We start from the raw sequence: 24,328 nt of genomic DNA, 5'->3' as shown, positions 1-24,328 counted from the left end.
ACAGTGTAGCATATTTAAGGGTGCTTTTACACCTGTAGATTGATTATTTTGTTCCAAAACAAGGATTAAAATTGTTACGTTTTTGTGCTTGGTGCGGTTCGCTTTCACACAGCAAAGATTCTACACAGACCAAAATGGCTAAAACAAGTCACGTGCGAGTAAACTCTCCTCACATTGGTCAGAGTTTCAGGCTTTATTTTGCAGAGTCCCGCTCAGCTGTCATGTGCACTTATTTTAATTTATGGCAACGAGCAATAAGTCATTATAAGTGAAAAGCTGTGCTTTAATTTGAATAGTGACACCCACTGACATCGACACCAAATATAAACCAGAGGTAAGACTTTCTTATAAAGAAATAACAGATTGCAGTTCGGTCAATTTTTTAAACTAATAAACAGCTCTCGGTAATAATTCACCTCGTTTCACTTTCATATTTGACATAAAAATTACATTTACCGGTAGGAAGGACATCCCGCCCTACTCATTCTCTCTTCATATAGCGAAATATATGCCTATTAGATATCCATAATGCACTGGGATATAGCCTGGTCTGTTGGATTGTTTTGCTTTCTCACTACAATCGATCTGCTCCAAAGTTTGTTTCAATAGAGCTGAGACCACCTCATTCAGGCGATCTTTGAGCGATTGTTTTGGCATGGATCCAAGCGCGATTGCTGGATTCACATATGCCAAACTAACCGTGCTAACTGCGGAAAAGCGCCATGTTTCGAAGCAAAAGTCTAGGTGTAAAAGCACCCTAAGGGCGTACTCACACTGCCTTGAACCAGGTCGAAGCACGCTTGTCCCCCTCCTGTCTCCCCCGACGGCACACACTCGCGTTACATTCGCGCCTTAGCACGCTTTCGTCATCGATGATGCGCTGTTCAGTAAGAAGCGCTGTCGCTCAGCACAGTGGAGATTTCTCTAGTTATTTTTAGTCATTTGGGATGCAGTGATGCAATCCAATATTTCGCCGGACAGATTAGATACTTTTGATGCTCATAAACAATCACAAAGTCCTCGTGCTGCAGGTATTAGGAGGTTTGCTGCAGGTGCAACTGTTGTGAAGTGAGGGGTTTGTGTCTTTAATAATCTACGACAGTTTGTGTTCATTGGACAGTAAGAATAATTAATAAATCCATATCAAACAGTCCCTCCACGGGTCTGTTTAAAAGTCACGTCTCGTCTTCAGTTTCGGGCTCAGGCGTGAAAGTGAACCGCGCTCTGGCACACCTCTTCCAACTGGGCCAGGGCCGACCAACTGATCTGTGCCTGAGCCCAATTCAGAGCACTTACACTTCTCAATGGCATAGTGCGAGTACGCCCTAAGTCTCACTTGAATTCTCCTCAACAAATAGTAGTCATTCTGTGTCCTAAAGGCATCTTGAGACAAGGTTTTCACTCTTATAACTCTCATTGTAATTATGCATGTCAACTAGCCATTTCTTAAGATTACTCATTTAAATAAGCCACAATTAGTTTGCAGTTTTGCACATTCTTAAAAAAAAGAAATTTACAGAAATTTGTGCTTATTCCAGTTGGCCAGAAGAACAAAAATGATTTATTTATCATTCAACATTCACCTGTCTCATTCCTGATATAAATATGGTGAAATGGTGTCTTCCCATCATTCAATGCTGAGAGCAGTGACAGAGGTGACAGCTGGTCGTGCTGTCAGGTGAATAAACTTATGCTGTGTTGAGTAACTCCGTATAAAACTGGGTTAGGGTTAGTGCTCTTCACAATACAGCTAATTCCTAAAAATGAACATGAAACGGTTAATCATGATTCAAAAAGAGCCATAATGAATTTATGCAAGCGTTAAGAAATTCTCAGTGTTCTCTTTGCCAGCAATAATTGAAGTTTTCAAATGACTGTCAGTCTCGGTGTTGGTCATGCTACATGCTGAGTTATGGCCAATTAGATATGAGAATCACCTAATTGTCCGGGGAACATTGAATCCACGCATTTGTGTGAGTGGCGGATAATTTAAAACCCCCCTGGAGTCTCTCTAATGGCAGCGGCCACATCAAGAACAAAGCCTTCAATCATATAAATGCTTGGCTTTCTCTCAGAGGATAGCTTTACCTCGACGATCTTTCCTTCTATGGCTCAACACATCAAGATGAAGGTGAAACTGACAGATTTTATGATAAAAATCATCAGGGCTTTCATAATATTGGAATGTTGAGTGGTCATGCTGAGAGTCTTAAATAGGTTGTGTGCTTTGGTTTCTAAAGAGGTTTGAAAGAGACCCAAAATGAACTTTTTGTTAGGAAGTGACACTTGCAATGTTAGCCTAAACTCATTAAGAAGTCTTTTTTTATATATTGTGGAATTCAAAAGAAGACCATTACCATTAGAGCTGGGTATTGATTCAGATGTCTCAATTTGATTCCGAATCCCTTTCATTCTGATATGTGTTTCACTATTGGTTTTATTGTGAAACAATTGAAGCTCATGTGGTTTTTCTGTAAAGGTTTAATCCACAGGTGTCAAACTGAAGGGGCCACAGCTCTGCACATTTTATTTTTAACCATAGTTTAAGGTGCAGTATGTAGGTTTGACACTCAGTGGATGAACTAGGTATTGCTCGTCTGGTTCAAAACATAGAAGCACAGGTTGCTAGATTGAATTTTAATTGAAACGGCTAAAATGAATTAGAAAACAGCTATTATTTTTTTGCAGCTGATCAACAGAGAACTATGACAATGATCACCTCAGGTACTGTCATCGACTCGGTCCCAGTCATTCCCCTCGCTGGCCAGCAGAGGTCACCATCACCGGACTACTGACATTACGTCATCCTCAGACACTGATTGCCACACACCTGCAGCACATCTCCTTGATCACCACACACTCACAAATAAGCAGCACACACACACACACCTTAGCTCGAAGTCTTGTTCTGCCCCTGCAAACACTACTGAGCATTTCTACTCCTTGCCTGCTTTCCCTGTTGCTAACCCGGACTGTGTATCGACCTTGCCTTGCCTGCCGCCTGTCTCAAACCCAGCCTGAATACCGACATTAATCCTAGCCGCCTGCCTCTGTCCCATGGCTGCTATATTACCCTGTGTTTGCCTGCCGCCAGCCTATCAACCTAATACAACTGTTTTATGTGAGTTCGCACACTAGTACCATCTGTGTGCTCTTTATTAAACTGTGTTTAATGAATACACTGCAAATGGATCCCTCTGTGTCAGACCCTTTGTTACAGGTACATCTCATTTACTTTATTCAAATGCTTATAATTTGAGTTTTAATGCCAATTTTAAATGACTATTATTGCCATACTACTGAAAGCTGCAGCAGATCTAGACCTCAATTCTTGAAAATAAAATAAACCATTTAAAATTGAACTTTAGAACTGTGACTCAGTGCAAACCAACACATAACAGTGATTCAGCATCTACATTTAATAATGTTAAAGAGGTTTAATATGTATTTAGAATATAACCTTACCATTTTGTTGGAGTGCAATGAGTGCACTATTCTATGCTTCTGAATGGCTGTATTTAAAATTGTACTGTTTCATCTTGTGCAAACAGCCAAACTGCTTATCACTGCAAATCTCATCATGTAGCTTGTTGTTAGGACATGAGGTTACAATGTAACATGCTTACCTAATGTTTACATTTGTAATTATAGTATTAGCTAATTAATAACCACCCCATGTGAAACTCTGAATCTGCATCTCATTTCTGAGTCTGTTACTGTCCACCTGAGGTCACAAATGCATACTTTGAGAGCCTTCCTGACTGAATGAATGAAATATGCTGTTTTCCAACTATATTCAGTCTGAAATAGCATGCAAGTATGGCTTAGTAATAAGTGTAATTCCTGCAGAGAGAGAGAGAGACCAGCGATCCTTGCATTCATGAATTATTGCACAAGTTTTGCTTGCTACACAACTGAAAACGTGTTCGATTTAATACGTTTTTTTTTTTTTTTTTTTTTTTTTTTTGGAATTGTTGTATTATAAAGTACTATAACATTTCCTAACTGGCGAATGACATGATTAAGTGGGTTGTCTTTTGTCATCTTTACTGTGTGCTCGTGATTTCAGCAGGCTTGGCTTTGTGCAGCAGGGGAGGGACTGTTTTTTCAAAGCTATTATACTAACGGTTAGCATTTTGGTAGATCACCTACTGCATCTTTAATATATGTTTGACAGAATATCTATTCTCTTAACAAATTTTGTCTTTTTTTTGTGGTCCTATAATCATATTTGAGTATCTTTAGTATTGTTTGCTGAAAAAAAAAAAACAATTAACAAACTGTAATTATACCATTACAGCCTTTACAGGTTTTATTTAGTAAATATATGGTATTTTTTAATTTAATGGTTTCCAACTAAACACCATGGATGGATAGATAAATTCCTCACTGAATCCGATTTAAATGGCTGCATTAAAGGTTCACGAATCCCTCCAGTACTTTTTTGATATTTTAACAGATTTGTGTGTGTTGAGCATCAGTTAAGACAATGTTAGCACCTGTTAGCTGTAATTGGGGGGAAAACTGGATAATTTTGAGCTTTTGTCAGCTAATTTCAGCTTCCGGGTTTAAAAAGATTTTTGGGGCGGGATCAAAATCGGTGACGTAGCGCAAAACTGCAAGTGCTAAGATGACGCGTCGATTTCTCACTATTATTCAAAGCAGAGTTTTCTTATCCTATGAGAAGAGCCTGCTACTTAATTATTCATGACTTCGCATGCTTTCCGAAAGGAAGGCAGACCTGCCAGTGCCAAGCTGTGAGATCCTACCTTGATGACTGGATGAAACCACGGATCCATGGCACACAGTATTAAGCTGTTAATGAAGAGTCGTATGTGCTTGTTTCGATGATCCACGGGGTTTGTTGCATGTTTTTCCCCGCGATCCTGTCAGGGCCGATACAGCAAAGCTGTTTGTGTGCAGCAAGCATTTTTGTCGGGAGAGCAGTACGAGAATTGGAGAATGGCGGACGTTGTCTTTTATCAGGAGTTCGTTCATTCAGACACAACGCCATGCTGCTGTGTTTGCCTAAATCCTTTAGATTACCAGCAGGGCTAATGGTTAAAATAGACAGGGCAGAGACCTGCTGCCGAGTCTGCATTCAGAACCGGGGATTAAGGGAGAATTCCTCATTTAGTGTTTATAGAAACACGATTATCTTTACAATTGTATAAATTGTGGTTGTGTGTATGAAATTACGAATAACAAATGTAGCAGGGCATTAAATTCCTGTTTATTTCTTTCTTTGTAAACTATAAAATCATGGGTCACCTCACGGTTTGTGTCTCATTTTGTGAGGTAACGGACAACAGTCCCCTCCTTCTCCCCTGCTCTGCTGGCCACGCCCACTTTTGCCCTTTGCTCCACGCCTTCATCATGCATCTTTTGAAATAATTCTGATGTAGACCTGAACTGAAAGTGGGGGGGTGTCATGGCCCTTTAATTGTTATAGGAGATTTACCTTTAGTCGGGTGAAATGTTCAAAATCAGTTGAGAAATACAAAAATTAACATTTCATCAGCTATTCATTCATATTTTAGGGGTTGTTTCTTTCTGAAAGCAGTGTGATCTTTTCATTCTGTTAAATATTACATTTAACTGTAAGGCTAGAGTTCTCCCTATCGTGAATGGACCTAATTAGTAGAGATAAAATACATGGTTGACATATTGATAATGATTATGCTTCACAAAGTAATAGTCTTACGTCTTCTACAGTGTTATCTCACTTCGTTCTTCTTCTCCTGATTGCATCAGTTCGATCCATTGTCATTTGAAACTCTGCAATGTCCCAGAGTTCAATGTAGCCTCAAGTCTTTTTCCCCTGCATCGGTCTTTTTTTCACTTTGGTCTGTCACCTTACATTTGGCTCAAACTGTCAAAGCCGACAGTGGACATTTAAAACAGCGGTTAAGTTTAAAAGGACATATGAGGTAACGTAGGGTTGCAAGAAATACATTTGGCAAAGCTGAACCTACCCATTATGTCTCTTATGAGGCAGCTTAATGTGTTCTTCAGTTTTACTGTAGACCATTTCTACATTACAATAGATGTAAATCATACACCCTAACGTCAGGAGTACTGGTCTGGTGTACATTGAACTTTTACATCTACGAGCAAAACCACACCTGGGGACTAATTAAACTGTGTGAAAAGTGTAGTTCTTATTTTCACTGCCTTTTATTTTAGTCAAACTTTACTTTTAAACAAATGATGAAATGGTGCACAATGACTGCTGGCTAAATTTACATGTACACTTTCTCATCAGGGTTTTAGTGCTGTATTCTTATTGTTTATGCTTGCAGGGCCATCAGAATGGGGCGAACCGCATTTCAATTTCATATTAAGAATCGTTTGACGTAGTGAACATGATTTTAGGAAGCTAATCTGAAAATAAAGAAGGTACTGTAATGCACTCGATTGATACTATGATTATATAGAATGAGCTTTATAAGATGCAAGGTGCTATTTAAAGGCCCTTTAAACCACCCTCTTTTAGTTCAAGTTTAATGAAAGATGACTTTCATTAAAATATCATCTGGTCTCTTTCCTTATCTACACTGAAAAAAAATATTCAAAGATGATTCCTTGTATTTACTACATTTTTTAAAGTTTAGTGGATGTATATCCACTTTTTTATTTGGGCTGAATTTAAACAAACAAATTAAGTTAAACATTACTACATTTAATTAGTTTGTTTAAATTCAACAAATACAAATAGTGTATTCCAACCATATGCCCTGCCGATAATTCGTAGGATTTTAAAAATAGGCAAACACAGTGGCATGGATATAGGCGATGTGTCTGAATAGTAACGAACTCAAGTGATAAAAGACAAAGTCCACCATTCTTTAATTCTCGTACAGCTCTCCTGACAAAAATGCTTGCTGCAAACCAACAGCTTTGTTGTATCGGCCCTGACAGCATCGCGGGGAAACATGCAACAAACACATAATAACATAATGAGCCTTTATGAATGGCTAAATACTGCTGGCCGTGCATGGACGCAGTCTTACTCAGTCATTGGTTCTCAAAGCTTGACAGGTCTGCCTTGCCTTCAGAAAGCATGTGCTCTCATGAATTATTAAGATTTAGGGTCTTCTCATAGGATAAGAAATCTCAGTGTCATCACTCCGCTAGTATATTCGCACTATGTCACTGATTTTGATCGTGCCCCAAAAATGATTTTAAACTCTGAGGATGAAATTATTTGACAGAAGCTCAAAATTAACCAGTTTTCCCCACAAATAATGCTGACCGGTGCTAACGATGCCTTAATTGATGCTCAACACACACAAATCTGTTAAAATCTCAAAAAAAAGTACTCCAAGGTGTCTTGAACCTTTAAGTTAAAAGTTCACCCAAAATGAAACAGATGTGCATCTTATATCAATAGACAACGGTTTTCTTTGCTACTTAGGATAAGGATATTTCCACAGAGTAACTGAAATGTGAAAGTATTTGGATTGTACTAAAATGTGTAACCTTGTTGAAATATGAACTATTAAGTCCTGGGTAATTGAAAGAGGTCCCTGGTTCATAACCCGTACAAGACCACCTTTTGTTTCAACTGTAGCGTGAACAACTCCACTATACACCACCAAGACAATTCACATACTGTTTTTAATGTAGCATACTATGTGGTATGGAAGTATGCGATTTCAGACGCAGTCCTAGTAACCCCTTGATTAGCTGGTTCAGATGTGTTATACCAGGAACAAGTTAAGTGACCCCTATTTTAAACCCTCTTACCTACTCAAAACAACATTAATTCATTTTTTTTTTGCTTAGTTCCTTTATTAATTAGGGGTCACCACAGTGGAATGAACCACCAACTTATCCAGCATATGTTTTACGCAGCGGACGCTCTTTTAGCCGCAACCCAAAACTGGGGAAACACCCATACACTCTTGCATTCACACACATACGATATGGCCAATTTAGCTTATTCAATTGTTCATGTATAGTGTATGTCTTTAGACTGTGGGGGAAACCAGAGCACTTAGAGCACAGGTGTCAAACTCAGTTTCAAAAGGACCGCAGCTCTGCACAATTTAGTTCCAACCCTAATTAAACACACCTGATCAAACTAATTGAGTCCTTCAGGCTTGTTTGAAACCTACAGGTAAGTGTGTTGGAGCAGGGTTGGAACTAAACTGTGCAGGGCTTCGGCCTTCCAGGAATTGAGTTTGACACCCCTGACTTAGAGGAAACCCACGCAAACTCAGGGAGAACACGCAAACTCCACACAGAAATGCCAGTTGACCCAGCTGAGGCTTTAACCAGCTGCCATCTTGCTGAAGCAATCGTGCTACCCACTGCGCCATCGTGACGCTCCTGCCAAAACAACCAGCAAAACCTAAATAACTAGCTAAATTTTAGACCCTCTTACCAACAAAATATAAGCTTACCTCCATACTGACCACCTGAGAAATCAAAAAGGACACTCTCCTCCCCGCTTGTGTCTCCATACAATTGTCTGATAGTTTGCCAGTTAATCATTACTGCTCAGCAACAGGTTCAGCAGTATTGCAGAGAATACAACAACGAAAATTTCTCCAAACGAACATCCAGCCAGGTTTAAATAGGGTCCAATGGAACACCTACAAGTTCACTTGACGTCATTAAGATTCATTGCACTAACTAGCCCTGTCGGAGAGACAGAGAGAAGGGAAACACATACAGAAACACAGCGCAAACTTTTACCATCAAGTAAATTGCGTGACACTCTTAAAGATACATAACACACAACTCTAAACAACATATGCTGGAAGAGATTATCTATATTCAATAGTAATCAGTAGTAGTCCATGTTTTTACCTGGTGTTAAGACACCTTCCAGTTATCTGATAACAAGAGCCAAGAGCTGTGCGGATACTGTAAAGAGCCTTTCTTCATATTTCCTCATAGGCTACTTTGTGAGTTCTTGGTTTGACGCACAAGTACTATTAAATTAAAACACTGAGCGAGTGGGACTGAAGGAAAATGAAAAGGGATGTGGATGTCACATGCAATATCTACTGAAATGCATGTGTTTTTGTGCAATGCTTTGAAGTATGGAGGAATACTTTTGCCGTGTTTTCTCAGAACACATCCTATAATGATCACACATTCATTTTAATAGAGTTTGTTTTTCTTTTGTCGAATGCATTCTGTTACATTAGTGTTTACACTTTGAAAGCAATCTGAGCGAATGTGTTTTTCACATCTCTAGAAATGATCAAAAGAGGACAATCTTGAAACATTTAGCTCCTGTTTATACATGTGATTGGAATGATTAACTCATCTTAGAGATAGTACATCCCAAAATAACTATTTTCCCACATGTGGTTTTAAACACAAAGGAAGATATTTTGTAGAATGCTGGTTGCTGGCACCCATCAACTTCTATGGCTGAAAAAAATACTAAATGGCTCAAAGTCAATGGTTGCCAGCTACTAGCATTTTTCCAAATATCTTCTTTTGTAAAAAAGAAAGTCAAATAGGTTTTATGCAAGTGAAAGTAATTGGAAATTAAAGAGCCTGAATCTTTATCCCAATTCTATTCCCATTTCCATTCATTCATCCATCCATCTATGCAACCATCCATCTACAGTATGCATCCATCCGTCTATCCGTTCATCCATTATCTATCTATCTATCCATCCATCCATCCATCCATCCCAATCTGTGCATCCATCCATCCATCCATCCATCCATCCCTTTCTTCTATTCCATCCATGCATCCATCCATCCCTTTCTTTTCACCCATCTATCCAACTCTTTCTTTTCATCCATCTGTCCATCCATCCATCCATCCATCCATCCATCCATCCATCCATCTCTTTCTTTTCATCCAGCCATCCATCCCTCCATCCATCCATTCATCCATCAATCCCTATCTTTTCACCTGTCCATCCGTCCATCTATCTATTCATCCATCCATCTCTTTCTTTTCATCTGTCTGTCCATCCATCCCTTTTCGTCTATCTGTCCATCCAACTGTCCATCCATCCCTATTTTCGTCTGTCAGTCCATCAAACTATCCATCTCTTTCTTTTTGTCCATCAATCCATCCATCCATCCATCCATCTTTCTTTTCATCTATCTGTCCATCCAACTATCCATCAATCCCTTTCTTTTCACATATCCATCTATCCATTCATCCATCCATCCCTTTCATTTCATTCGTCTGTCCATCCATCTATTCATTCATCCATCCATCCATCCCTTTCTTTTCATCCATCTGTCTATCCATCCATCCCTTTCTTTTTGTCCATCCATCTCTTTATTATCCTTCCTTCCATCCATCCATCCCTTTCTTTTCATCCATCTATCCTTTCAGCCATCCGTCCGTCCATCCCTTTCTTTCTGTCCATCCATCCGTCCATCCATCGATCCATGTCTCCCTTTCTTTACGTCCATCCATCCATCCATCCATCCATCCATTCCTTTCTTTTCGTCCATCAATCCTTCCATTTATCCGTCCATTCATCCCTTTATTTTTACCCCTCTGTCCATTCATTCATCCATCCATCCCTTTTTTTTCATCCATCCGTCCACCTATCCACCCGTCCACCCATCCGTCCATCTATCCATCCGCCCCACCGCCCGCCCACTTAGTCTCTTTATTTATCAGGTGTCGCCACAGCAGAATGAACCACCTTAAATGTGTGATAATGTTATATAAAATATTTCAAACTGCTATTATATAAAGTAAATATCTCATGACTCATAAATGTAGTCTGTTATGCACTGTATGCAAAGCAGCTGCAGCAGTGCTAAAGTTGTGTTTGTACAGAGAAGTAGGGCACGGATGTTGTTCTTTTTCACACAGACAGTGTTTGTCACACACAGCTGAACCGCAGCTTGTGTACTAGAAATACAGATGAGCGTCATCCATTCTGTCTTCTTTGTATTCTCCATGTATTGAGCTAGTATTCCCCTTTCACTCCTCTGCACATACATGCTATTTTTTCAGAATTGACTATGAATAGGTCTGTGTTTGATCATTTTTATATTAATTTTGTGAATTAACACACTGAAAACTATTTGAATATTAATTAGCGAAGAAGATCAAAATACGAAAATACAATGCTCGTGTTGGTTCAGTGTCACAATGTGTCCCAGCAGTTAACATAAAATAACTAGTAAAATATTATGCCATAATGGCGAAGGGAAAATAAATGACTTATTAATCTATTATGTTTTAAAATGTGTTGTAAAAAATATTCTCTCCATGAAACATCACTTGGGAAATTAAATTAAGAATAAAGTCACAGGAGGGCTTCCAGTGTAATTTTGCATTCAACTCTACCTCCAGGTTTAATCATTTAAACAAGCTGTTGAAGTTTGGCCAAAACGCCTGGCAATATTATGTGCTTAAAGTGTAATTTTAAGTTTAAAACTGAATGGAGTAAACTGAATTTACAGTGTTTTATTGATTAAATTAATGATTTATTTAATTAATAGTGTACTTATACAGCATCTATATAAACGTAAGGATGTACAGTGAGTAAGTATAACACAGGGTTTACCACGCTTCTTGAAAATGCTTGAATTATAGACATATAAATTCAAGTCCTATAAGTACTTAAAAACAAACATAGGCCCTTGAAAGTGCTTAAATTGAAAGTTTATGGTATTATTTCAACAATTGTACTGTTCTGTTTTCAGAAGCTGAATGAAAAATTAGAAATTTCTTAATTTTAAAATCCAGAATATAAACCTTGCACGAACTATGACACACGATGCACATTTTTTTCAATATTTCAGAGACCGCATTTGAGTATTACCATTATTAAATTCAGCAAATTGTAATGAAGTTCGTTGAACATGACTTTATCTTTACTATGATATTTTTTAATAACAGCATTTTTGGAATCTCCAAGAACCAGCTGAATTTTTTTCATTCAACAGTTCTATAATGTTTTACTAAAGACAAAAAGTCACCTTTTGGACGAGGAAAGGGCGAGGAAATTAAATGTAAATTTTCATTTATTTAATGAATTCATTTATTTTTGAACAACATTTAAATCACAATCATTGTTTGTTTCTTTAGTAATTATCGGCGAGGTGCATTCTTGCTACACTGTAAAAACTAATCTATAGAATTTACCCAATAAATCTGAGGTAACAATTTGCATCGACTTTGGTTGGGTAGATTTAATCCCATATATTAAGTATAAACTATCTGAAGTAAAAAGTTATTAAATACTTACATAAATTGGGTAAAATATACCTCACATTTATGTATATATACAACAGCTACTTATTGGGTAAAAATTATCTATATAATCAAAGTTTATTAATATCAGTTACTTAATAACAATTACTTATTCAGAAAAGGTAAAATGTACCTCTACAATAAAGACATTCAAATGGGTTATCAACTTAATGTTTTATTCAAAAAAATCCTAAAACACACTCAAAATATAGTGCAGCACAACAGCTTTACACAACATTTCAAGTATATACCTGTTTTATAACTCACTGATCTATCAAATGTGTCAATAATGTTGAATAATAAAACATATACCTGTTTTAGGACACCAAAATATTAAAACACAGAAAAGAGTGCTAAATAAAGTACAACAGCTTCACACAACAATGAACAAATAAACCTGTTTTATAACTCCCTATACTCATTTTCAAAAGTTTTTTCTGGTAATTGGCTACTTGCATACAAAACTTCAAAGGTCACTTATTCTATTTTAAAATCCAAAAGCACACACACAGACTTGTGGTTGTTTTTGTGCATGTACAGTATCAAATATCCGGATAAAAGTAAAACAAAATTCTTTATTTTTTGTCCTTACTCTCACTCTCGCAGATAGGATGACAATAAAATAAATAAACCAATGGGGAAGAAAAGACGGTAGGTGAGATCAAAATTCTTTAGGCCACTTTCTATTAGTATTCCTTTTCTGTATAGGAAATATGGGGGAAAACACAGAGCAATGGAGAGGGCTGAGAGACAGTGGATGGGTCTTTGTGTGTGAAGCAAATGATGGAAGAGAAAAAAATATATAAAACACTCCATTACAACTCCATCAAGGCATGTCCAAACAAAAGATCCTCTTCAAATAAGAGGAGAAATGTCTACTGCATGAGCTTATTTTTGAGGCTGTGGACCTTCTTCAGTAGTTTTGCCCCATCATTTTCTAAAACAAAGTTTTTGAAAAGCTTCAAACGTGTTCTTCAGCTCCTTTGGATATTCAATGTTAATTGCATATGAGTCCCAGCAGTATGCATGCCTCTGTTTGGCTTCCCCATTCTTCCATCACTTGTTTTCCCCCGATCGCAATAGACAAATTGTGCTCCACAATCTCCTTCATCGTTTAGTCTGTGTACTCCTCACATTCCTACATTAAAATGAAACAAACAAAAAGCAAACACAATTTTATTTTAAGATTCTGTTTCAATATATTTCAGTTTATCTAAAGGAGAGCAGAGGAGAGAAGAAGACAAAAGGAGAAGGGGGATATAAGAGGAGGATCACTTGAGTTGATTAAGAATCTGTTATCAATATGACATACCTGCCAGTCATGGAACATATCTTCTTGTCTTTCCCCAAGGTAGTTACTGAGGCAGCAGACAACAGCATCTCTTTTTTCCTCAATGTTATGTGTCTGTAGGGAGACACAATTTAGTGTGGGAGTGATTTACATATATTAAGACCAAATTCTGGCCCAGGAATAGACTGGCGACCTGTACAGAGTGAACCCTGCCCCTTTGCCTGATAAATGCTTGGTTGTCTCAAGCTACTCATGACCCAAATGGATAAAGCAGTAAAGAAAATCAATTTACACATTGATGTTAAAAGGTAGTTTAAGTTGGTATGGAGCTCAACTTAACAAAGCAATTTTTTACAAATTATTTCACTTTTAATTCCCTCATATCAATAATTATATATTTGTAAAAAAATAAAATAACATACATTTAAACTGTCCAGCAGAGGATGCATCTTGCAACTAGCTGCTCCTCCTTTGGCATGCATTAGCTGCAAAACCTGGTGTGTACTCATCAAGCTTCCACTAGAATGTCTACTTCAACGAAACTGTTGTGATGCTCCTCCTTGATCTAGGAAGTAAAAGGACCAAAAATGTTATTTTAAATCACAAACCAGATCTCATATATATCACATGAAAGTATCTTAGTTGGAAGAAAAAATATTATTATTTAAAATCTATTTTAAACATTTTCACCTGAGCCTCAGTGAATAATACCTTTTTTTAAACCCACCAAAAGAGGGGCTAAGACTGACCACTTCAATTCTTTGGCTAGAGAAGGTTTTATTCATTTTTAATTTATTTTATAAATTGCATTTCCATTTCATTTTTCCAGAACTGAAGACTTTCGTTAAGGACCTTTAAGGACAATGTGATTTATTTTATTTGGAAAACTTGCATACCTTTACAGGATACACTTGTGATGTGGACGTGTGCGGATGTGTCAGCCCTAGAACTGGTAACAGCGGTCTATCAGTGGGTCTCTGCTTGTGGGGGACAGACAAGAGAAACTGTAGAGAGGGCAAATAGTGAGTGTCCACATATACAGACTCTGCCTGCAACAGAAATAAAAATGAAAATTACACAAAAGAAATTATCAGACATGTACCTCGCTTAAATTTTAAACAGTTGATTTTGTGTTTACACAATTTAATGTATATAATCACCACTGGGGGTTATTCGGGTGGGTGTTTAAAACGCAAAAATGAATTATAACCCCAGGCATTTAAAAGAACTATTTTCAGAATGGCGATTAATTGGGGAAATACGGTAGTTTATCTCTGCTTCTCTGATAAAGGCTGTTTGACAAGGGTCAGTTATGCAGAAATAACAGACTGTGTACTTAATTTAAAAAAATAAAGGCATTAAAATTACATATATTAATATATGCTTCATTTAATAAGCATCATAGATGTAATATGCCTCATAAAACATATGACCAGATTATGAAAACATTTATTAAGCACTGATGTTCTAAAATACAAAATATAATATAAAATCAGTTCTAAGATGTTTTGCGTGATCCCACAATTCGTTAAAAACATAGGTGCAGCAGTGGGTGTTTTCCCACATACTCGTGGGATACACTATGTTTTCATTTTTAATCCTCTTCCCATTCAATATTACTTATTAGTAAATGCTGGAGTTGACTAGTTTCTAACCTTAAAACCAGCGGTCAGACACAGTCTTGCATGCTGACTAATCTTGTAAAAAGCACACCACGACCACATACCGGCAGAGAGGGGTTAAGTTGGTTTTGTTTTCGATATTCCTGACAGGTTCAGTGATGGACGGCAATAACTCAAAAACCTCTTACCCTAAAATATCTAAACTGTGTTTCCTACAAAAATACATAGCTGGTTATAATTCACAGCTGTCTTTTTCTTTTTTTTCGCTCGAAATTACGAGCACTGCTCCGTTCAAGCCCTCGCAATCTGCGTTTAACAGTTGCCGGGAGAGCTCGCGCTGCGTGGCGCCTCATGCTCGGTAAGGGACCGTCTGAATGTGTCAGGAGTATCGGAAAACAAAACCAACCTAACCCCGCTTACCGGCAGTTGTGCAGACAGCTAAAGCCCCGGACACACCAAACCGATGGCACTTGGCACATCTAACCGACGCGTGAACACAAAATACCAACTCGCCTGACCGAGTGGCCGACGTTGCTCCACCTGCTGTCGGCTTAGTGTGTCCCGGGCCACGGTGACGCCAGCGACAGTTTCAAACTTTAATTTTAAGAAATGGCATTTTAAACAAACGAACGCCTAATACAAGTGAAGTGTAATATCTCATAACTTCAAAAAATACAATTGCATTTGCGCAATATACAGCATGTAAAATTGCTTACCTTAATTTCTGCTGTTTGTTCGATCATGGCAGCCGGTGAGAAGATCCAGCGTCGTCAACACTCACTCAAAAACGCGGGCTGACGCATGCGCAATTTCAAGCAATAAACTCACGGTTTGGGGGTATACTTTACTGAATTTTTCTATGTAATGGTTGTTACTGTTGACGAATGGGTAGCATATGTAGAATTTACCCATTACTTTTGAATTCCTTGGCTGGCTGCAATAATAAAGTAAATTTTATATGGTTTCCACAGATTATATTTACCGCTCTCCAAAATCACTTTTTTCAGTGTAGCATTTGGTTGGACAGGAATCTGTTTAGTTCAGAATGAGTCCTCAATATTTGTGCTCCCGGAGAAGAAGGGACATTATTTATGTATGATATGTATGGATAGGACAGAAAATATTGACAGGAATTTAGGTTGGAGAGGGATGGGATTGGGAAAAATATCACGAGTCGGCACTGGGGTCTAAAAACTAGGATACTGGTGCCAACTTCTACCATAATTTTAACAGTAAAATTATATATTTATTTTTATATATATATATATATATATATATATATATATATATATATATATATATATATATATATATATATATATTACCAACTTTTACATGTATATGGAATATAAGCCACAAAACTTCTGAATTTCATGACATCTTTTGACTTTTTCAGGGACAGATCCCTGCAGTCGGTACCTCAAAATGCTCATGTTTGAGATGATAAAAAGTAGAGGTAAAAAATGTCTACATCCTCAAGGCACATTCCACCCTCAAACTTTCGAATGTTGCTGAATGTTAATCTTTCTTTGATGATAAACCAACATAATGAGTAGTTCAATGACTAATTCAAAGTGGAGCCGCGTGTACGAATCTCCTTTCATGCTGTTTTATAGAACATCAAAATGCAGATGAGCATACGGTAAGAGGAGCCAAGAGGGAAAAAAAAAAAAGATTAATCATCTTCCCTCTATAAAACCTTGTCACCGCAGCACATATCGATGGCATGAATCTTATTGATTGGCTTGTGACAGAGCACTGGGTTAGCTCAGTCATTATTTCTGAATGAGACCCAATGAAGACATCATCCCCACAGGCTCAGAAAACAATCATATTGCACAAATATAGATATTTTCTTGAATTGTTCTCTTCTTAAAATCAATAGATTTGTAGTGATAGCGTACTTTTGGAGAGGACAGGCTGGAATGTTTAAAATGCTGACAGCTGAAATGTATTTAGAAGAACATTTGCCGAATCATTCAAGGATTGGTTGGTTGTAGCATTAAATAGTTTTCCCATTGGACTGACTCTCGAAATTACACTTTAAAAACTGCAGGGTTCCACACAAGTCATTCATGTTGTCCCAACACAAATCAGTTAACTTAACAAATTTAAGTTTATTGTACATAAAACAATTAAAGGGCACCTATGGTAAAAAATCTACTTTTCAAGCTGTTTGGACAGATCTTTGTGTTGGTATAGTGTATAGATCGTCATACTGGGGTGATATGAACACACCCAGTCCTTTTTTTTTAATTTAACGACAACAAAAAGGGTCGGCCAATTGGAGCTGTTTTCAAATCGATCGCACCATTACGTAGGTGTGCGATTTCCCCCCGCCCTACCGAATTGATTGACAGCTGCGCGCATTAACATGTTCCGGTAGTCGCGTGTATATGTCAACAAGACCAGGCAGACATACGCAAAGCAACCCAAAGCTCTGTTCTGTTCGCTAGGATCAGCAATCATCATCAAATGTGATTAAGAGTAAGTTTCACATGTTTAAAGTGTTTTAAAACAGAGTATGTGTGTAATTAATTACAGCGTTTTACTTCAGCTTTACTTCATCAGCACAGCCGCGTGTCAGAACAATTATAAAAGAAGACGCTTCAATCCCAGTTTGTGGAAGTTAAATCAGGTTTATTTTGTACATTAGCATAACAGATATCCACACTTGAGGTTAGCCTTAACTAGGCTAAGCGCGCTCTGTCTGTCTGCCTGCCTGCGTGCGTGTGTGTGTATCATCTGCGGTGTGTGTGTGTGTGTGTGTGTGCGTGCGCGCGCGCGTTAACTTTGTAACGATATTGTGTGTGACTCATCAATGCAACTTCACAATACTGATTAGTAAAGGTTAGTTCTTACTGTAGTATCTCACAAACGCTACGTGAGACCTCCTTCCTTTAAGTCTGTCTGTTGTCTGACGCAGCTGAGAGAGGAGGCATGTAGAAACAGTGGGCGGGAAAGAATCGGCTTAAAGGCGCAGTACGACAAAACCACCCCCTGCTGGAAATCAGTATAAGACAGCATCTTGTAAAAGGTATAATGAAAAATTATAAGGCGCAAAAGACTTATATTAAATCTGAAAAAAGGGGTAACCTACGTGCCCTTTAAGATGTCCCTTCAAAAATCTCAATACTTCTGTTTTTAAATAAGTTGATTAAACAAGCAAGAAAAAACATTTTTTTTGTGTGTAAATATATGTACAAATACAGCTGTTACAAATGCTTAATAATTTAACAGCCCCTCCAGGATCAATGAATTAATCACAAAATCAGGCAAACTCTGCAAGTTTTTAGTTTTCCTTCAAATTTGGGGTCTAGACGCTTTTTATGACATCATTACAACACTGATTCACCCAAAACAAAGGCCATGTAGACGCAAACAAACCTTTGCTAAGCCATCATTTTGCCCACACCAATATCGTAGGTGGCAGAATATACCTTTATACAACAGTTCTGTTGGGATCTTGAATCTGATTGGCTGATAGCCGTGTGGTATTCTGCAATATTAGAACTCGTACAGCCTCTTCACCCTGTTGTACATTGAGTGACAGCAGATCAATAAATTTACTACAGTTTGACAAATGTTGCAGCTGTTGGACAACATAATGTACCTTTGAGGCTTTTTCAGGCGAGAATGTAGTTGTTGAGATTGCAACTGTGCAGTTTATTTATAAGGATAGTGCCTATTTTAAATATTTATCATTTCAGACGGTTGACGTTGTCCATCCACAAGATGGCAACAGAGACCACGTAATAAGCTCTTGGAGGAGAAAAGCTCAGCTTAAAACTACTGACTTTTTTGGTTGGCCATCTGTTTGTTTCTAATAAGTCTCCTGTTTTCGTTACTGCAGGCTAGTTCAGTAAAAAGAAAGAAAAGAAATGCCTGCATGTGTTTAGCATTTTACTTTGTCGCAAACACAACAGTAATCTGGTAGAGATTGCGTTGAAATGGCTTTTTTGGGGTTATATTTTGTGATCTTTCAAGTGCAAAAGAAAAATACTAGGAAATGTCTCTAGACTGATGCCGTTTCATGCTGTTCAGCCTGATAATCCTAATATATAAGCAAAATCATATGTTTTGTCATCACTTTTGACATTACGCTAAAGAATCATTCAAATACTAGCTTTAAAGTGACGTTAGTGAAGTGTCAACGGTTTCTGCTTTGCTGATGTCAGCTGAAAATGTGAAAGAATGGCAGAAGAAAGTATTACCTCATACAAAAGGACTTCGAGACTGTGTTTGATTTTCTTTTTATATACATGATTGAACTACTTTTACATCAGTGGCATCTGCAGTGCACACCTGATTCACGGCTGTCGCACAGACCCTTGTGTTTCTTTTTATCTATCCTATCTTACTTACCTATCTTGCTTACTTGCTTTTAACATACAGTATCCTTTAACAACAGTGCGGAGATGCATTGCTTGCTTATGGTTAATGTGTTTGGTTGCATATTTTTTTCGTAATGTACAGTTGACATGCTGTCAATAATGCATTTGTATGTTTATGGCTTCACAAATTGTTGGCATGCTCTAAAGATGACAAAAAGCTACAATATGAAATATTGAAATTAAATGTTATTTCATGTTACAGAACATCATGGGTCAATTGGAGTAATATTATATATATATATATATATATATATATATATATATATATATATATATATATATATATATATATATATACATACATACATACATACATACATACATACATACATACATACATACATACATACACACACACACACACACACACATATATATATATATATATATATATATATATATATATATATATATATATATATATATATATATATATATACATATATATATATATATATATATATATATATATATATATATATATATATATATATATATATATATATATATATATATTAAAGAATTTTGTCTGTGGTATGTTTTTTACAGCAAATAAACAAAATAATGCCATAAAGTCCCACAAAATCCTAGAGGTACTGATTTAGATGACACAAAACACATATTAATTTGTTAAATATTTTAATTGGATGCAAATTATCAATGGTTGCTGAAGAAAATCCTACAATTAAGTAGTTGATGAAAATGTAGCATATACAGTACATTTTAAAATATATATCTAAAATTATAGTTACACAATATATGTTCTTCCTATTTGGTTTTACTTCTATTTATTTAACATATCATGTCAAATGAAATTAAATACAGCTTAGTTGAAAATAAATAATTTGCATAAATGCATGAATATTTTATATACAATGTTTTTGGGTAGTTTAACTGCATTTATTTAATCAAAAACAGTAAAACATTAATATAGTACAATTTTTAACAATTTAGAATAAGTTACTTTTCTGATTGAAACTATTTAAAATGACATTTATTTCTGTTATGTAAAAGGAGAATTATGAATGTTCAAAATGGTGAAAAGGTTGGAATAAGAAAAAGCTAAATGAAAAAAGCTAAAATACATTAATATTTATTTTAAGCAAGGACGCATTTCTATTCAAGGACGCTTTCTATTCATAAAATAATCCTAAAAATAAATCACTTTCTCCACAAAAACTTTTCAACACTCATAATATTAATAATTGAGCACTTATCATAATTAATTGACCATTATTCCACATCGCTGTAGAAATAAAGCACTACAGCAATCAATTTGTCAGTTTGAGACCGTGTGATTAGTGCTCCATCTAGACAGACTTTGAGCATTTTGAACAAAGCGTGGATAAATAATGCCCGCAACTTTTATTTTTGATTTTATTATATATTTATATCAGCACAGAGAAGGTCAGAAGCTGTCAGATTTGAAAAGTTTAGGATAGAAGTAGCTGTCCAGTCTGCTCTTTTCAAGTGTTTGTACTGTGAGTACCAAGAAAGTCATCAAAAAATTCTCATATATAAATTACACTTCTATACCAACATGAAAAAATAAGCATCATTAACTTGTTCAGAGGAAACGGCATCAAAACATCACGCATACTCTGGCTGGCCAATCAGTCAATGAAAAAAAAACAATAAGCTCATAAAGATTTATATCCATTAACAATTGCATTAATTTAGCTTGAGATCTTTGAGTTGACTTGCAGTGGATTTCAGATCAACTGATGTTTAATTCATGTGTGAAAATAAAGCATTTTCCCCCAGTTTAAGCCTAAGGAATTTTTGGATTATGGCATTAGCCTGCCTTCTGACATGGTTAAAAAAATAAAAGCTATATGCCGAGATTCAATAATTCAGTATATGGTGATAATGAACATGCACAACATTTATATTGTGGGCATTAAGAATGTTCACATTGTATTTGCAGTGGGGATCATGCTTTTGAGACTTGATAAGACTTGGCTTGATCATTTTTAATTATTAATTAATCTGACCTACTACATGCTAAAATATTGATTTAGATTCTGAACATTTATATGGCTATTGTACGTTAACACTGGGCAATAAGGCTCTAATAGTTAACATCAATTTTAACTAAACTCACAATGAAAACTAGGGAATGTTATTTTTAAGTCAATGCCTAATGTTAAAGTAGCAGTCGTAATCACTGTGTTAATTTGAGATATTAGTTCAAATTAATTTTTTAAACTAATGTTGTAACTGTAATAAATCTGTTGATTTGAATACATTAACATTTGCTAATGAGACATTATTATATAGTGACATTGTACTTTATTTGCAATAAAGTATTAACTATTAATTAAATTTACAGTAACACTTTATTTTGATGGCCCATTTGAGGATTAGTAGACTGTTTGCTTAAAAGGCCATGAAACCCCCTCGTTTCAGCAGTGTGTTTTTACACCTCTACTTTGGAAAAAGTCAGAAAAGTGGGCGTGTCCAGCTCTGTTTAGGGGGGAGTGTCGGAGGAAGAAAAGCGGCTTGGTATGGGAGTGTCTATTTGGGCGCGCTGAATTTCAGAGTCAAAACACACACCCACAGCGGACAATGTGACTGTGTTTACATGGACATCTGTAGTCGAATTATTTGCCAAATTATTAAATGGTGGACTTTAACTGCAGTTTGGCTCTTTTATTCAGGGAATTCATTCATGTCCCTCCCGACAAACGTGATATTTGATTCGAGGCGCTGCTCTAAGCGTGTATTTTTCATGCAATGTTTGATACCGCACGGCGAATGAGAGAAAAAAAACTCAGCATTTCCCGGAAACTTAGATACACACGGCAGGTAGCGTCAGAAAGCCGCGTGTGTTATTCCAGTCATAAAATCCAACACGAGGTTATAGTTTGGTTGTAACTGTTAGTGCTAACTATTGCACTCGGTGCAATAGTTTGTTTGATACGAATAAAATACGAACTGAATAAACAAAGAGCACTGGTCGCTCACTTACCAAATCTGTAGAGACAGGACAATCCACAGCAACTAGAGCCGCGTCTTTATTTAGAGGAGACTACAAGCGAATCCAGATCTCAGCGTTTGCAGATGAGAACAGCTCTCAGGTAAACAATAATCCTCCTTAGACACGTAAGTTATTGTTGTCGCGCGTCGCGTACACTGTTAATCCACGAGTGAGTCTGCGCTCTCACAGAGACAAAATGAAAACGAAACTTAACTGCAGCAAACTATAAAAGCAACACTTCACGCTTGTTTTGCCAACACAACGTGGCGTCTTTGCCGTCTACACTGTGACAGTAATGAATATTAATGAAGTTGCACAATAGAGCGCGCTGATTGGTTTGAACCAAGCCTTACTCATGCATTAATGCAACACACTGTAAGACGTAATAAGACTCACTCTGGCACAGACGCCCAGTCTGCACGCTGGAATACAGGCTATTATGTCATGACCGTGACGCAGCTTCAAAAATTCGTTTCAAACAGGAAGTACGAATTTGCTTGAAATAACGCAAAAACAACCAATTTACACTTTTTAGTGAAATATAGGTGTCCTAATAGTGTTTTTAGCAGTGTGGGACACATATACGACTGTCAACAGCTCAAAAAATGTGTTTTGGTGTTTCGTGACCCCTTAATATCGGTTGAAACTGCTTTTTCAACAGATATTTAACTGACTATAAGAAACTTTGCAAATTCATGTCAACTTACACTAACCCTAACCCCAACCTAACAGTCTACTTATTATCTAATGAGAATTAGTTGGCATGTAGATGCAATGTAACCTAAATTCAACAAACGGACCATCAAAATAAAGTGTCACCAAATTTACAAAAATGGTACATATAGCTGTGATGCTTTTTCAGGATATGAAATTGTTGCAAATTGTCCAGCCCTTGCACATGCAGTAAAGTATGTACTGTCTTCTCCTTCCTTTTTTAAAAGTAATTTAGAATAAAATAGAATGCATCTTTAGATTAATATCATGATTTCTGCACATAAACAGTTTGTGTACAAGGAACCCAATGTAATGTGCTGATTGATGCTGTGATTGATGAATAAACGATTGATGAATACATTTTACACATTGTTGCTACCTATCGTTTATGAATGATACACTAGTGCAAGACTGGACCTCATTTAAATCCCATGAATAGGAACGAGTGGTGTGGTGGCTTTACAGATCATAGCATGTGCTAATGAAAACTTGGCTTGTGTGAAGAGAACTTTCCTGTTGCAAGTTTGATGAATGAGTGTTTAAAATAGTGAAATTTAAGCATACTGTAGATTTCTTTTTTTAAATATTGAAGGTTTTGAGCAACTGGAGAACTATTATTAATTAGTGTTGATTGCTGTTACTTTAAGCCTCGCATGGTCAACAGATGGCAGGAACACAATTTGGAAAATATCACCTATAAAAATAAACCGGTTGTTGGTGGTGCATCTATAAACTAAAAAAGTTTGTCGATTTAGAAACATTTATGTAAATTAGAAAAAAGAAAGAGATTCTGTGCCCACAGCCACCACCCACCCATCCAATCTGATCATCAGTTATGTTGCCAAATGCTGGCACACAAAAGGTTGGAAAGAACAACAACAAACAAAAAATTATCTTGTTCATTTAGCAGATGCTTTTGTCTAAAGCATTTAAACATTTTTTTGGACCAAGCAAGCTGTTTAGGTTATTATTTATTTATTTATTTATTTATTGATGTTACTTCTAATATTGTTTTGTTTTCTGTTGAAAAGCATTTTAGTTACTATGGAAATTTTTGATGTAGTATTTCAAGGAACATTTCTAAACTATATTTTCCCACATTTGGGGTCAACCTTGTATAGTAAA

General features: G+C 36.6%; 1 protein-coding gene across 26 annotated transcripts in view; it reads left to right on the top strand.

Annotated features, from left to right (window-relative positions):
- Positions 1 to 24,328, top strand: part of pcdh15b (protocadherin-related 15b) — a 506,664-nt gene that overhangs the window by 14,171 nt on the left and 468,165 nt on the right. For 2 of the 26 annotated variants that reach the window (XR_012387599.1, XM_073917605.1), the window contains exon 3: positions 23,352 to 23,397. The exons of the other annotated variants lie outside the window; for them this stretch is intronic. The gene's annotated coding sequence lies outside the window, so the exon portion shown is untranslated. The remainder of the gene's footprint in view (positions 1 to 23,351; positions 23,398 to 24,328) is intronic. 26 annotated transcript variants of the gene reach the window in all.

The sequence above is a fragment of the Danio rerio genome, chromosome 12 (genome assembly GCF_049306965.1).
Source record: "Danio rerio strain Tuebingen ecotype United States chromosome 12, GRCz12tu, whole genome shotgun sequence".
Taxonomy (NCBI): domain Eukaryota; kingdom Metazoa; phylum Chordata; class Actinopteri; order Cypriniformes; family Danionidae; genus Danio; species Danio rerio.
Note: the sequence above shows the minus strand (reverse complement) of the source record. Positions and strands in the feature narration are given on the sequence as shown.